This window comes from Melospiza melodia, chromosome 15 (assembly GCF_035770615.1).
Source record: "Melospiza melodia melodia isolate bMelMel2 chromosome 15, bMelMel2.pri, whole genome shotgun sequence".
Taxonomy (NCBI): Eukaryota; Metazoa; Chordata; class Aves; order Passeriformes; family Passerellidae; genus Melospiza; species Melospiza melodia.
In genome coordinates this window covers 13043270-13055043 of record NC_086208.1, presented here as the reverse complement: position 1 = coordinate 13055043, position 11774 = coordinate 13043270, and the positions used below count along the sequence as shown (strand labels likewise).

Sequence of the window (11774 nt, the reverse complement as noted above, 5' to 3'; positions counted from 1 at the left end):
AAATACCCCGAGCGCATGGTATTCTCTCCCACGTACTGGGGCTCTGCCTACACGGAGAGAGAGGGTCAAGGCGAGAGCTCCGACCAGAGCAAAACACTGCCGAAAAGGAGCAGGGAAGACAAATAATATCACATATATTCCTGCCAAGAAAATCACCTCCTTTGACCGGCACAGAGAGAGGGGATCTCGTCTCCAGCCCCGGGAAGCCCGGCGAGGTGCGGCGTTTTACCCGCAGCATCCTCGGCTGAGCGGCACGGCGGCCCGGGGGCTCGGCACGGCGGGCTGCACATCTCGCACGGCGGCACAGCCGGGCACAGCTGAGCCTTAGCTGGGCTGGCTGTGCCCGCCTGGGCCCCCTCGCCGCTGCCGCAGGGACAGCGGGGCCGGAGCGGGGCCGCATCGCCGCCGAAACGGCCCCGGGAGCGGGGGAAGCTGCCGGCGGCGCCCCAAGCTTCTCCCCGCGGTGAGTAACGAGGCCTCCCCCGTTAAAGCGGGTACAGCGAGGCCGGTGCCCGGGCCAGGAGAGCCCTTGGTGGTGCCCGCTCGGTGCCACTGTCCCCGCAAGCCCGGGCTGCCCTCCGAGGCAGCGGGGCGGGTGGGCGACATCCCCCGCCCCAGCCGCCAGCATTCTGGCAGCGACCACCCTAACAGCGAAACCCATAAATTAGGAGAAAATCCAAGGCCGTAAAATTAAGGAGATCCTATTCATGGCAATTTTTTTCCCCCATGCCTCTAGGATAGATTGAAATAAACGCCGGGCAAGTCCCCTCCCGAGCGGCTCCGGGCCGCGGGGAAGGCACCGAGGGGCTGGGGACGGAGAAAATATTTCTCCCCATCTTGCCCAGCCCCGTCGGGGCGGCCAGAGCCCAGGCGGGCCCGTTTCTCGTTAGGCAGGAGGCGGGAGGGAACGGGCAGCTCCCGGGAGCCAAGCAGCGCTGGCCGGGCTCGCCTGGGCGCCGGGAGCAGCGCCGGCTCGCAAAGGGCTGGCAGCCCTCGTCCTTTAGCTTTTAGCCTGATTGAGCTCGTAGATTTTATTTATTTAATTTTTAAATTTTTTTTTTAAGGGGATGGCGGAGAGGGGGAGGGCGAAGAGAGGGAGAAATAAATAATCCGAGCGGAGCTCGCCGGGAGCCGGAGGCGGCGGGACCGGCAGGCAGCGCTCTGCCGCGGCTGCTCCCGCCGAGATCGCTTCGTTTTGTAGCAGGTCACATTTACCCTCGTCTGGGATTTAAAGAAAGGCGATGTTCAGAAGCGGCGAGGGATTACAATTTTTATTTTTTTATTTTTAAATATGTTTTTTAGTAAAGAGTAGGTCAGTTAAGCACCCCAGATAATCATATTTATCTCCTGGCATTTTAGTCTGATTATTGTTGCTATTATTATTTGTATGTGCCGGATTCGCCGCTACACGCACATCGCGTTCAGAATCTGTGCAGGAAATAGCAGAATCTGGAGGGGAAATAATAAAAAGTGCGGGGAAATGGGGAGCAGAGAGGATCTGTGGGGGATCACGGGTGCGTCCCGGGGAACGTTTCGGGACGGGGGGCTCCGAGTCTGGCTGTAGAGAAAGGGTTCTGCCTTTCGGGCTGCCCCCAGGTGCGGAGGCCGGACGGGAAGGGCATTGCCGGGGGAGGAGAAGGTGCGAGAGAGGTTCGCTGCATGGGGGGGCGCATGGAACACTGAGGAGAGGGAAAAATGGGAGAAGGAGTAGGGAATACGAAAAGAAAATGGATGGAAAGGGAAAAGGTGGGGAGAAAGGAAAGGCCAGGGAAAGGGAGAGAGTGAAGAGCAGAGAGGATGGGGAGAGGGAAAAGGAAGAGAGGGGAAAGGGAAAGAGGTGAAAAGGAGCGAGGGCAGCGCCGGGGAGCGGCAAAGGGAGCTTAGCTGCAGGTGCAGGGCTGCGCAGGGGCGCTGCTCGCCTCTCCCCCGGCCCAGCGGCGCTGCCGCGGGGGCACGTCGGGGCGGGAGGGGGCAGGGGAGGCGAGCGAGGCTCGGCGCAGCCCCGGCACAGGCCGGGTAGGGCGGGAGCAGCGGCGCAGGGCCCGGTGCCGCCCGGTGCCGCCGGTGCCGAGCCCCGCCGTGCCGGCCCGCCCCGTCCCATCCCGGGCTGGAAAGCGCGGGAAAGGGGGCGCTGATTTAAATGAGGGCTCGGGGATTGGCTGGGCGCGGCGTGACGTCACTTCCCAAAGGGGGCGATTACCATGCGAGGGGAGTAGAAGTTGGGCAGCGGGGCGGGAGCGCGAGTGCCGCTCGCCGGGCCGGGCCGGCGGGCTGGGCACCGAGCGCCGAGCACCGGCCCCCGCAGCCCGGCCCGGCCCGGCCCGGCCCAGCCCCGCGCTGCCCGGCCCGGCCCGGCCTGGCTCGGCTCGGCTCAGCTCGGCACAGCCCGACCTGTCTCGGTACGGCGCGGTTCGGCTCCGAGCCCCCGCGGCAGCGCGCCGTGCGTCCGTGGCTCTGCCCCGGCTCATCTTCTCTGCTTCGTATTTATCTTTTTTTCTCTCTCTCTCTTTTCTTTTTTTTTTTTTTTTTTCCTTTTTTTCTTTTTTCTTTTTTTTTTTTTTTTTTAATTTTTTTTTTAATGTGTGTGTGGTTCCCGGTGGCAGCTCCTGGCCGCCCTGCCCCGGCCGTGCCCGCACCTTGGAGCGGACGGACGGAAGGACGGACGGACGGATGGCCGGCATCCCCGACGGAGGGATGTTTCTGTCTTTGGTTATCTAGCTGTATGAGTGTTGTGGAGCCATCATAAAGCTAGATAACCGAAAGTAGAAATGACTTCCAGACCTGCTCGCCCAGGGGAAGCGGCCGCACCAGGACCGGCAGTGCACAGACGGCCCGACTCGCCGCCCTGGGGGCTCCAGGTAAGGGCTGCGGGTCCGCGACCTCCCCGTCGGGCCGCTCCGGGCCGCCCGGGGCTCCGCGGCAGCAGGCGGGAGGGACGGGGACAGCGAGGCGAGCCCTGCGCCAATTCTTCCTTTGCCAAATAAATCCGGGCTTTAATTACCGGTTAAACGCACGTCGAAATTCACTCCTAGGCTGCGGAGTGTTGCGGCTCTGGGAGAATGGAGAGAGCGAGCACCCTCCCCAAATAAACCTTTTCCCCGTCCCAGCCTACTGGGCAGACCACGAAACCCCCCAGCTTTTGGATATCTTTCATTCTCTCTCTCTCTCTCTCTCTCCCTCTCTCTCTCTCTCTCCTGCTCTATTTTTTCGGCTTTGGATTTGATCCTGGCCTCCCTTTGGAAGGTCAAGTTGGTGAGAATGCGATCACTTTTCTTGCGTGGTGGCTGTTGCTTTTGTTCGTAGCTGCGGGGGGATGCCTGGGGAAGGGGTCCCGCTGCTGGGTGCACCCCTCCAGCGTGCCCGGCCCTGAGGCTTCTCTGGGAGCCGAGCGCTTGGCAAGGCACAAAGCCTCCCTCACCTCCGCTGCAAGCCCCAGAAGTTGAAACATAATATGTATTACAATGTCTGGCAAATAAAAAAAAAAAAAAAAAAAAAAAAAAAAGGAAAAAGAAAGAAAGAAAAGAAAAGAAAAGCAATTGGCACATCTGCATTCCGTTCCCATGGCGACACAAAGCACCGTGCTCTCCGCCGAGCCTCCCCGGCACGTTTTCCCAGCTGGCGTGGGGCGAGCGCCCCTGGCCGGGAGCGGGGTCCCCCTGGCCCCCCGGCACCCCGGGGCCGCCTGCGAGCATCGCCAGCCGCCCCTCGCCCGGCGCTGGCCGCCCGCGCCCCGCAGGGACGGTCCCCGCGCTGCCGCCAACCCGCGCGGGTCGTGACAGCTCCGGGGAGGCTGCGGAGAGAAACCTCCCTGTGGCAGCGGGCTCTTGGCTGGCTCTCTGCCCCCCAGGAGATGCTGCGGGAGATGGGGAGGGCTGGGAGAGGCGCTGCCGCCTTCCCACTGCTCGGCGAGGCGGAGCGCGGGTACCCTGCCCCATCCTCCGCAGCGGGCATCCCTTGCCGAGGGAGAGAGAGGGGAGCACCCTCTGTGCCGAGCCCCGGAGAGAGGCGGGAGCCCCCCGCACCTCGCAGGCAGGTTTTCCACCTTCCCTTGCACGGGGTAATGGCGTCAGATGGCACGTAGGCCCGCCAAGCTAAATCTGCCTGTGCACCCTTCCAGGGCCAGCAAAGCACCGCCATAACCACAGTAAGGAAAAAGGATCTCAGCCTGAATTTGGCTATACCGGGAGAAAGAAAAGTTCTGAGGAGCTGTTATTATATATTCTAATGAGAAGTCATTGGAGAAATTAAAAAGGGCAGAGAAAGACGAAGACGCCAGCACTAATTCCGCAGGAAGCCTCCCAGGGAAAAGGCTGTGTGAGTGTGAACGCTGAAAAGCATGAAGGCCTGGAATTAGACTATCATTTAGAAAGCGTTACTAATCCGAAGTTACAGCAGTAATTCCATGATTTGCTGGGTCCCACACGCAGCGCCAGAATTAAAGATACGGATTTTCTAGAAATGTAACTCAACTGTGGCACCGAGTCTCGGCAAGATCCGAATGAATCATTCATTCCAAAGGCAGCGAAAGACGTGTCATTAAGAACCAACCTCCTTCTCTCCAGCCCATCTGGAATATGTATACTCGATGCAATCCCAGAAATTGTGGAAGAGATCGGAGGTGGGGAGGAAGGAATGTAGTCCTTTCCCTCCTTTATTATGTTGGCTATTTTTAAGAAATAATTTTCCAATTATTTTCACAATATTGTGAGTGGCGCTCAATTCTTCTCCTATTTATTTTTTTCCCCCTTTGGTGCGCTAGCATCGAGTCAGGTGCAAACGGTTTCAGTGGAGATGCTTTAAAACTAGACTGAACAAAGCAGGAGGGAACTGAGCAAGGTGGTTGATGAATGCATTTATTCCGGAGTAATGATTTGATGGGGGATGGAGGAAAGAAACATTCAAATTCCTAATGAATGTAATTCAGGAGGAATCATTCAACCAGCATGTTAGAGAAAATCTGTTTGGTGGGAGTGTTCTGCACTGGCAGAACCCAGGAGGTATTTCTGTCCCTGGCCTTTGTAATTGCAAAAGGTGAAAATATAAAAAGAGAATCTGAGGAAAAAAAAATATACACACATATAATAAATGTCTTTGTGTGTGTATATATAAATACATATATATATATATATATATAATTTTATGAAATAAAATGGAAGTGTGGAAATCCGTGTCTACATGAGAACTCTTACAAAGGATTGATGCCAGCCTTTTCACCTTGCTATTCAATCAGCTGGTCAGAAACCACTCTTGACTTTTACTATTTTTTTTTTTTTCTCCACAAAATCACCTCTCCTGAGCTGATTTTTCAGGTATTTTTTCAGGCCATGTACTTGGTACGCTTACCCCAGAGCAGTTCCCCCGAAGGGGACTCAGCGATTTGGCCTTTAACGTCCAGGAGCAAGAAACTGAGGTTGAATTTTTTCTGCTGCTTTAATACTTCATTTTTGCCCCCATTGTTGGCATGAACCTAAGGGTGCCTCGAGGAGGTGTGAAGGCAGCACCCCCTCACATAACAAGGGAGGTGGCAGTGAGTGATGGGGGACAGTGGGATGAGAATCCCCAGCTCCTGTGTGTGTGGGTCGGGGGTGAGGCAGTGGATGAAGCCCCTCAGCAAATCTCTGCCTGTGGCATACCCGCTGCATTAGAGAGTCCCTGGCAGCCCACCGACAGGTCTCTGCTTTCTGTTTTTTTTTAAGTGCCATATTGGAAGGGAGGTCCCCAAGGGTCTGTCCTTAGGCCAGGGATGGATTTTGGCTGGATAGAGTTCCCTTTGTGGCTTTTTGCCCTGTTAGGGTAGCTGTTGGTTTGGATGGGTCTTTGCCCTTGTATAGGCAAAACCCCAAAGGGAAGGCGTCTTTTTGGGACGTGCTGAGATGAGAGTCCCTGTCCTGGCATTCCTGGTTCTTTCTCTTCTCAGTGGGACTCTCCTGGTGGAGAATAGGATGCAGCGTAGGCCAAACATGGGTGAGGTTCCTGGAGCTGGGTTGTGATGTCTTTGTTCTTCAGGCAGAGCTGGGGATGGGCAGAGGGAGACAGAAACAGAGGAATCAGCATGTGCCATTGGGGGATGAATGGAAAATACAGTTTGTGGGTTTCACCCCACGGAAATGATGCTCTGGGAGATCGCGTGCTCCAGCTCAGGATTTCCCACCTTTTCCTAAAACTTGTCCGCCATGCAGTGGGTTTGGCTTGGTGCATGAGATGAAGGGGCTTTATACCAAATACCTGGGGAAGCCAAACTCACCAGGGCTCGGGGTTAGGTGGAGAAGGGGTGTTCAGGCCCTGCTGTTGGAAGGAGCTCCCCGGAAGCCAGGCTGTGTGCACGCTTGGTTATGGATGAAATCCCATCAATGGGCATTTTTGTGGAACTGCCTGGCAATGGCGAGTTCCACTCTTGAGGCTGGGCTCAGCCATTTCTTTTGTCTCTCTTGGCTCCCATGCCCTGCCTGCACCCTTGATGCAAACGGACAGAGCCTCCCTTTACCTACTGTTCTACCCTGGCTTTGTCTGTGCCGCCGCAGAAAGGGCAGAGCCGAGGAGCTTGGAGGGTCCATCCAACCTGTGGCCATGGATGGGTGCTGCTCGTCCACCAGGGAGGGATCACAGCTGCCTGCTGGAAATCCTGGTGTGTCTGGCTGGAGGGAAGGTGCTGCTTTGGCATCAGCACTGAGGTGCCTGGCACGAGGTGGTGCACACACGCCGTTCGTGGTGTTGGTACCGCGTGTCACCCTGGCGCTGCTGCTGCCACAATGCAGCCCCTCAGTCACCCTGAGTCTCTGGGTGTCACCAGGGGCCACCAGCATAACATGGACATGAGGCTGCCCACGCTGGCTTCCCCAGCACACGGTACAGGGAGTCGCCCTGTCCAGGTCGGGGATTTTGGTGTTTCATGCCCACAAGCCTGGTCACCTTGGGAAGATGTTTGCCAGCACCCAAACTGGAAAAAGATCATCTTGGGCTTCTCACCATCCCTCTGTCCTTCTGAGTGCGCGTGTTTGTGACCAGAGCCGGCATACAAGGCCGGGCCATCACACTTCCCACAGGCGGGCTCTCGCACAGAGTCAGGACGAGGTTCTGGCTTTCTTGTTTTCTAATATTTATTCAGGGGCTCGGGTTTGGTTAGGAGCGTTTGCCTCGAAAGCTAAGGAGTGGGGGTAAAAAAAAGAAAATGGGGGGAGCAAAAGAACACAATCTCCGGCAGTTAGCTGTCTCTTGGAAACTCAGCTTGCTGTTCCTATAGAGGCTTTCTCTTTTCCTTCACCCTGGTCTGGCCTTAAGTACCACTTTAAGCGGGCTTTGCTCATTCACATCCAGGCTCCTTAGAGCAATTGAGCCCGCGGGGGTTTGAAAAGAAGGGACAGTCCTTCAATGGCAGGACCTTGGGCCAGGCTAATTGGTTTTGGTTCAAGGGGATACTGGATTTGTGAAAAGCCCAAAGACATCTTTCCCACGCCAAATCCCGGCTCTTCAGAGGGGGAAGTGAGGGGTGCTAGGTGGAGAAGGGAGCTGAAAGAAAGATGGTTTAGTTGAGGAACCTCGTCAGGCCCCGGATGCCCAGCAGCCTCGGCAGGGATGGGTGCAGCAGGGGCAGTGCCCAGGGTGGCACAGCAGCAGGGGCATGGTGCCTTCCTCCTCCTCCTCGGGGTAGGTGGACAGTGGTGGCTGGCTCCTGGTGGCATGCTGGCAGCAGTGGCCTGGTTTCATTAAAATCAGGCTTTTTCAGTGCATGCCAGACTCCCATGGAGATGCCATGAATGCAGGAAGGATGGGACATGGGTCCAGAAACCAAATTGTGTCTGTGTGCTCACCTGTGCAGCCGTAGGGGAAATTTGTTGAGGTCTCTCGTATCTCATTTTGATTTAGGAATTTATTTATTTTTAAACATTTACTCTCTCTGGCGCCATTCCAGCAGTCCCACGACCTTTACTCTCCCCAATCCATAAAAATCACTTAATTATTGGGCTGAAAATCAAGGCTTGGAAACAAAGCCAGCTTATGGGACCATCAGTTCTTGATATATTTCCTGAAAGGACATATTTCTGGGCACCTTCAGAGCAGAGCACGCAGCTTGTTGGATATGAGATATCAAGGCATTATTTATTGAGGAAGTCTTCACACTCCCTCATCTGTTATAATTAACTGATGACATTTTTTCTTAGGTTCAAAATATGGTGAAAAAGTATAATTAGCACGAAGCTGAGGCACTGCATTAAAATGTCTCCTATAGTTAATGTAGAGTAGTCGTGCTATTTATTATAGGAGGAGCTGGCTCTGACCTCTGTGTTGCCTAACACTTTTTATTGTAGAGATTCTTGAACTTTTTTTTCTTTTTGAGAACCTCTGACACTCCCATTGTTTGCTGTGGGCCCTTGAAATTCGTCTGGGGGAAGCTCTTCGAGTCGAGAAATGCCTGTTCTTTGTCCCTTAAATTCCTTTCAGGTTTAGCTGAATTATGAATTGTTCAGAATCACGATTTCCCTTCACTTGCCTCTTGGGGAGGGGGGGAAAAAAATTAAAATTTATTGTTTCCCTGGAATAATAATAACAGATTAGGAGCAGGGTGAAACCATGGACTCCCACCACTTTATTGCAGAGCTGTGGACCAGCCAGGGAAGGTGGGAGGGTGTTCACAGCCAGCTCCATCACCCCTTTCCACCTTTTGGTCGTATCCTTCCAGCGCAGACCCTTCTCCTGGGAGAAAACTCCTCCGTGTGCTGGTGCCAGGAGGGAGAAGTGAAGGGGATGTGGGTGCATTGGCCTGGGCACTGCCAGCCCCAGCAGTCCCCTTCTCTGCCGGCCCCAGGAGAGCAGCCTTCTGCCGCTGCCAGATAACATTAGCCCTGTATTTCATAGTGGCAGAAATCTGTGCCGAGGCTTGGGGCTTGAAAATCTCTCTGCCCGCACAGGATGAAGCAGGGATGGGTGCGGGGTGGAGGAAGGGGAATTTGTTACACTTGCCTACAATTGTTTTTCTTTTTGCTTATATAAACAATCTATTATTTATTAGCTATAAATAATGCATTTTTCTGTATGTTTAGAATGCACGTGATTTCTGTATATTAAAAATGTACATGGTTGAAGGCACCAAAGCAGGCGCTGGCAAGTCGGGGGGTACCTGATTTCATTCTGACCATGAGACGTTAATTCAGCCTCTCCCTGCCCATGCCCTTACGAGGCTGACGACACGGTCACAGCCTATTTTTAGCTCACTCCCTCTTTTCCTGTCCAGAGTGGCTGCACAGCGAGGTGGAATTAAGGTTGCGTGGACAGCCATAAATTGGACACTTCCTAACTTTGAAGTGCTTGACCACGCAATCTCAGTGAGGGCTCTTCAGGGCAGTATTTCTGCATGTGGCGTTAACTGCATTGGCTGGGGACGTCAAACACAGGGGTAGAGAAGCTGTAGAGCAGAAAAGACCCATCAGACTATTGAAAGTGTTCGTCTGAATAGGTGGGGGAGTCAACACAGCCTACACTTGATCTGAGCTAAATGGCCAAGAAGATGTCTCCAAGCTGAAAGGGGGGAAGCCTTTGTTCCTTCAGTCCCTGCCTTGATGTTTTCTTTGCCTTTGGTTTTCCCTCGTTCCCTCCTAAGGAGGTTTGGGCTCCTGCTCTAGAGGAACCTTTGGCTTGTGTAGTGGATTTATGTGCTGGTGGGAGCGGGGGTGTCCCTAGGAATGTGCACACGCGCGCGCGCTCCCGTCATCGCACCAGCAGACGTGTGCTACCAGCTCACAGGTACTTGCTGATTGGCGTCCTTGCCTTGCCTTGCCTTGCACACTCCCTCTTTCCCATGTCACTGTCAGGAGCCATTCCACATGTTGGAGGGAAAGGAGAGGCCTTTGTGTTTTACATAGGAAGGATAATCTCTTTTTTAGCTGCTGGAAGAATTACTCCAAAGGTGATTATATGCAGAGCACATTTATCTTTGCCAGAAATAGCACTTTTTTTGTTTTCTTTTTTTCCTTTGTTTACTGGTGGGTATCTCCATTCTGGCTCTCAGTAAGATGCTTGGCTGTCTGTTTTTGAGTGGAGTGGACACCTTGAGCAAATCAGTCTGGAAAGTAAGCAGCTCTTTGTTTTACTTTCCCAGGTCTAATGCAGTCACAGCCCCTTGCACATACCTTGTGCCAGTACCAGAGCACTCTCCCCCAGCTGGCAGTGTATTTGCCCTGGGTTATAATTATTTGACTGAGCAGTTTTGTGTTTCCAGAATTCCTGGAACCTGATACCTGCCTGGGGCCGTTTCTGGATCGGCACAGGTTTCCTAGTGTCCTGTGTTTGGGTTTCCATTGTTTGGGCTTGACTTGTGTTTCATGAGCATCTCTTTCATAACTTTCCCCCTCTCTCCTGCCTCTCAGTTCAGCAAAGGGCCTGTCTGTCTGAATGCAGGCAATAAACATCTGTTCTCACCCTCACTTCTGTTAATGAGATAGAGACAGGTAAGCATCACACATACCAACTTCCCTGCTCTCAGCAACATCAAGGAAACGGTGACAAGCTATTAATGGAAAGTGATGGTCTGGGTGCTAATTAGTGCTTCCTTTTCAACTTTTACCTACATGTCTGCCGAGATGCCCATCCCAGCCTCTCCTCTCTCCTTGCATCCCTTTGTTTCCAGCACGTTGTGTTCACTGTGCACATTCCATGTCAAAGAGTCTTCTCTGTTTTTTCCCTACCAATCACTTTCTGCATCCCTTCATTCCCTTTTTTCCCCTTTTCCCTGGCACCCTCGTTCTTCTGTGGTTGTTCCAGCCAAAGAATAAACACGATATTATAGTAGGATCTGAAAGCTTGGGGATGGGATATATGAAGTTGGTCAGGAATTGCTCATCTTCATCACTGGGTAGTAATATTTGCTTGTGGCACTAGTGCACGGGGTCAAATTACCCTGGGGATGTGAGGTCAGAGATCTATCCCCTCTTCCCACAGGTAATGCTGTAGGGAGCCTCCCAGCAGCTCACAGGTCTTGATCATGGAGCAATTAGTATTTAAAGTAGATCTTCTGGTAATGCCCAGAGACCAAGAAGGACAGGCCTCCATGGTGTGAGCCTGCAGGAGATGACAGGTCCTGCCCCAGAGAGTTTGTGATCTAAACCCTAAGTGGTTTTGCTGTCCAGCAGTCCCTGGTTTTTTAATGGCTGGTTTTTGAGATCCACCCCAATTTATGCTGCTGCAGCAACACGATTCCTGGTCTCAGCTTGGTGCCCGGTCTCTCCCTTTTCTCTTTCTTCTGGTCCCTGGGCTCTGTCCCTTCCCCGAGGACACTAATCATCCCCTCCTCACCTTTTCTGCACGGGCTGTGGGTTTCTTGCTGCCAGGCTTGTGTCCCAAGGAGCTGCCTAATCTGCCCCTGTCATTCCCAGTCACAGGCTCTGCACACACCATAGCTTTATGGGGAATGCTTGCAGGGCAGTAGGAAGAGGCAGCCATGGTTTGCACATCAGCTAATTAATTTTCATGACTGAACGGTGCTGCCTGGTCTCTTGTTTATACTCCTCGCCTCTCCCCTTCTCCCCCTCCTCGCTGACACACACACAAGACGACACATCTCGTAGGAACGTCAGCATCCTTCCACAGCCTTGAGACGCGAGCGGTTATTCTGTTGGCTTGTCAAACGTGGGTTTCCCTGCTTCATGGTACACAGGGGCCCCCTGTTTCACATTTGCTGATTCTTATTAGACCCAGCGCGCCAGGGCCCTGTCTCTCCCTGCAAAGCAACGCGCCGCATCCCATCCATAAATCCAACCCTGGAACAAAGCCTCTTCTACCCT

At 53.6% G+C, this 11774-nt stretch overlaps 1 long non-coding RNA gene across 1 annotated transcript in view; it reads left to right on the top strand.

Annotated features, from left to right (window-relative positions):
* Positions 1-2323: 2323 nt before the first annotated feature.
* Positions 2324-11774, top strand: part of LOC134425320 (uncharacterized) — a 35539-nt gene continuing 26088 nt past the window's right edge. Inside the window, exons 1-2 of the long non-coding RNA XR_010029635.1 lie at positions 2324-2399; positions 2604-2858. This is a non-coding gene — a long non-coding RNA (uncharacterized LOC134425320). The remainder of the gene's footprint in view (positions 2400-2603; positions 2859-11774) is intronic.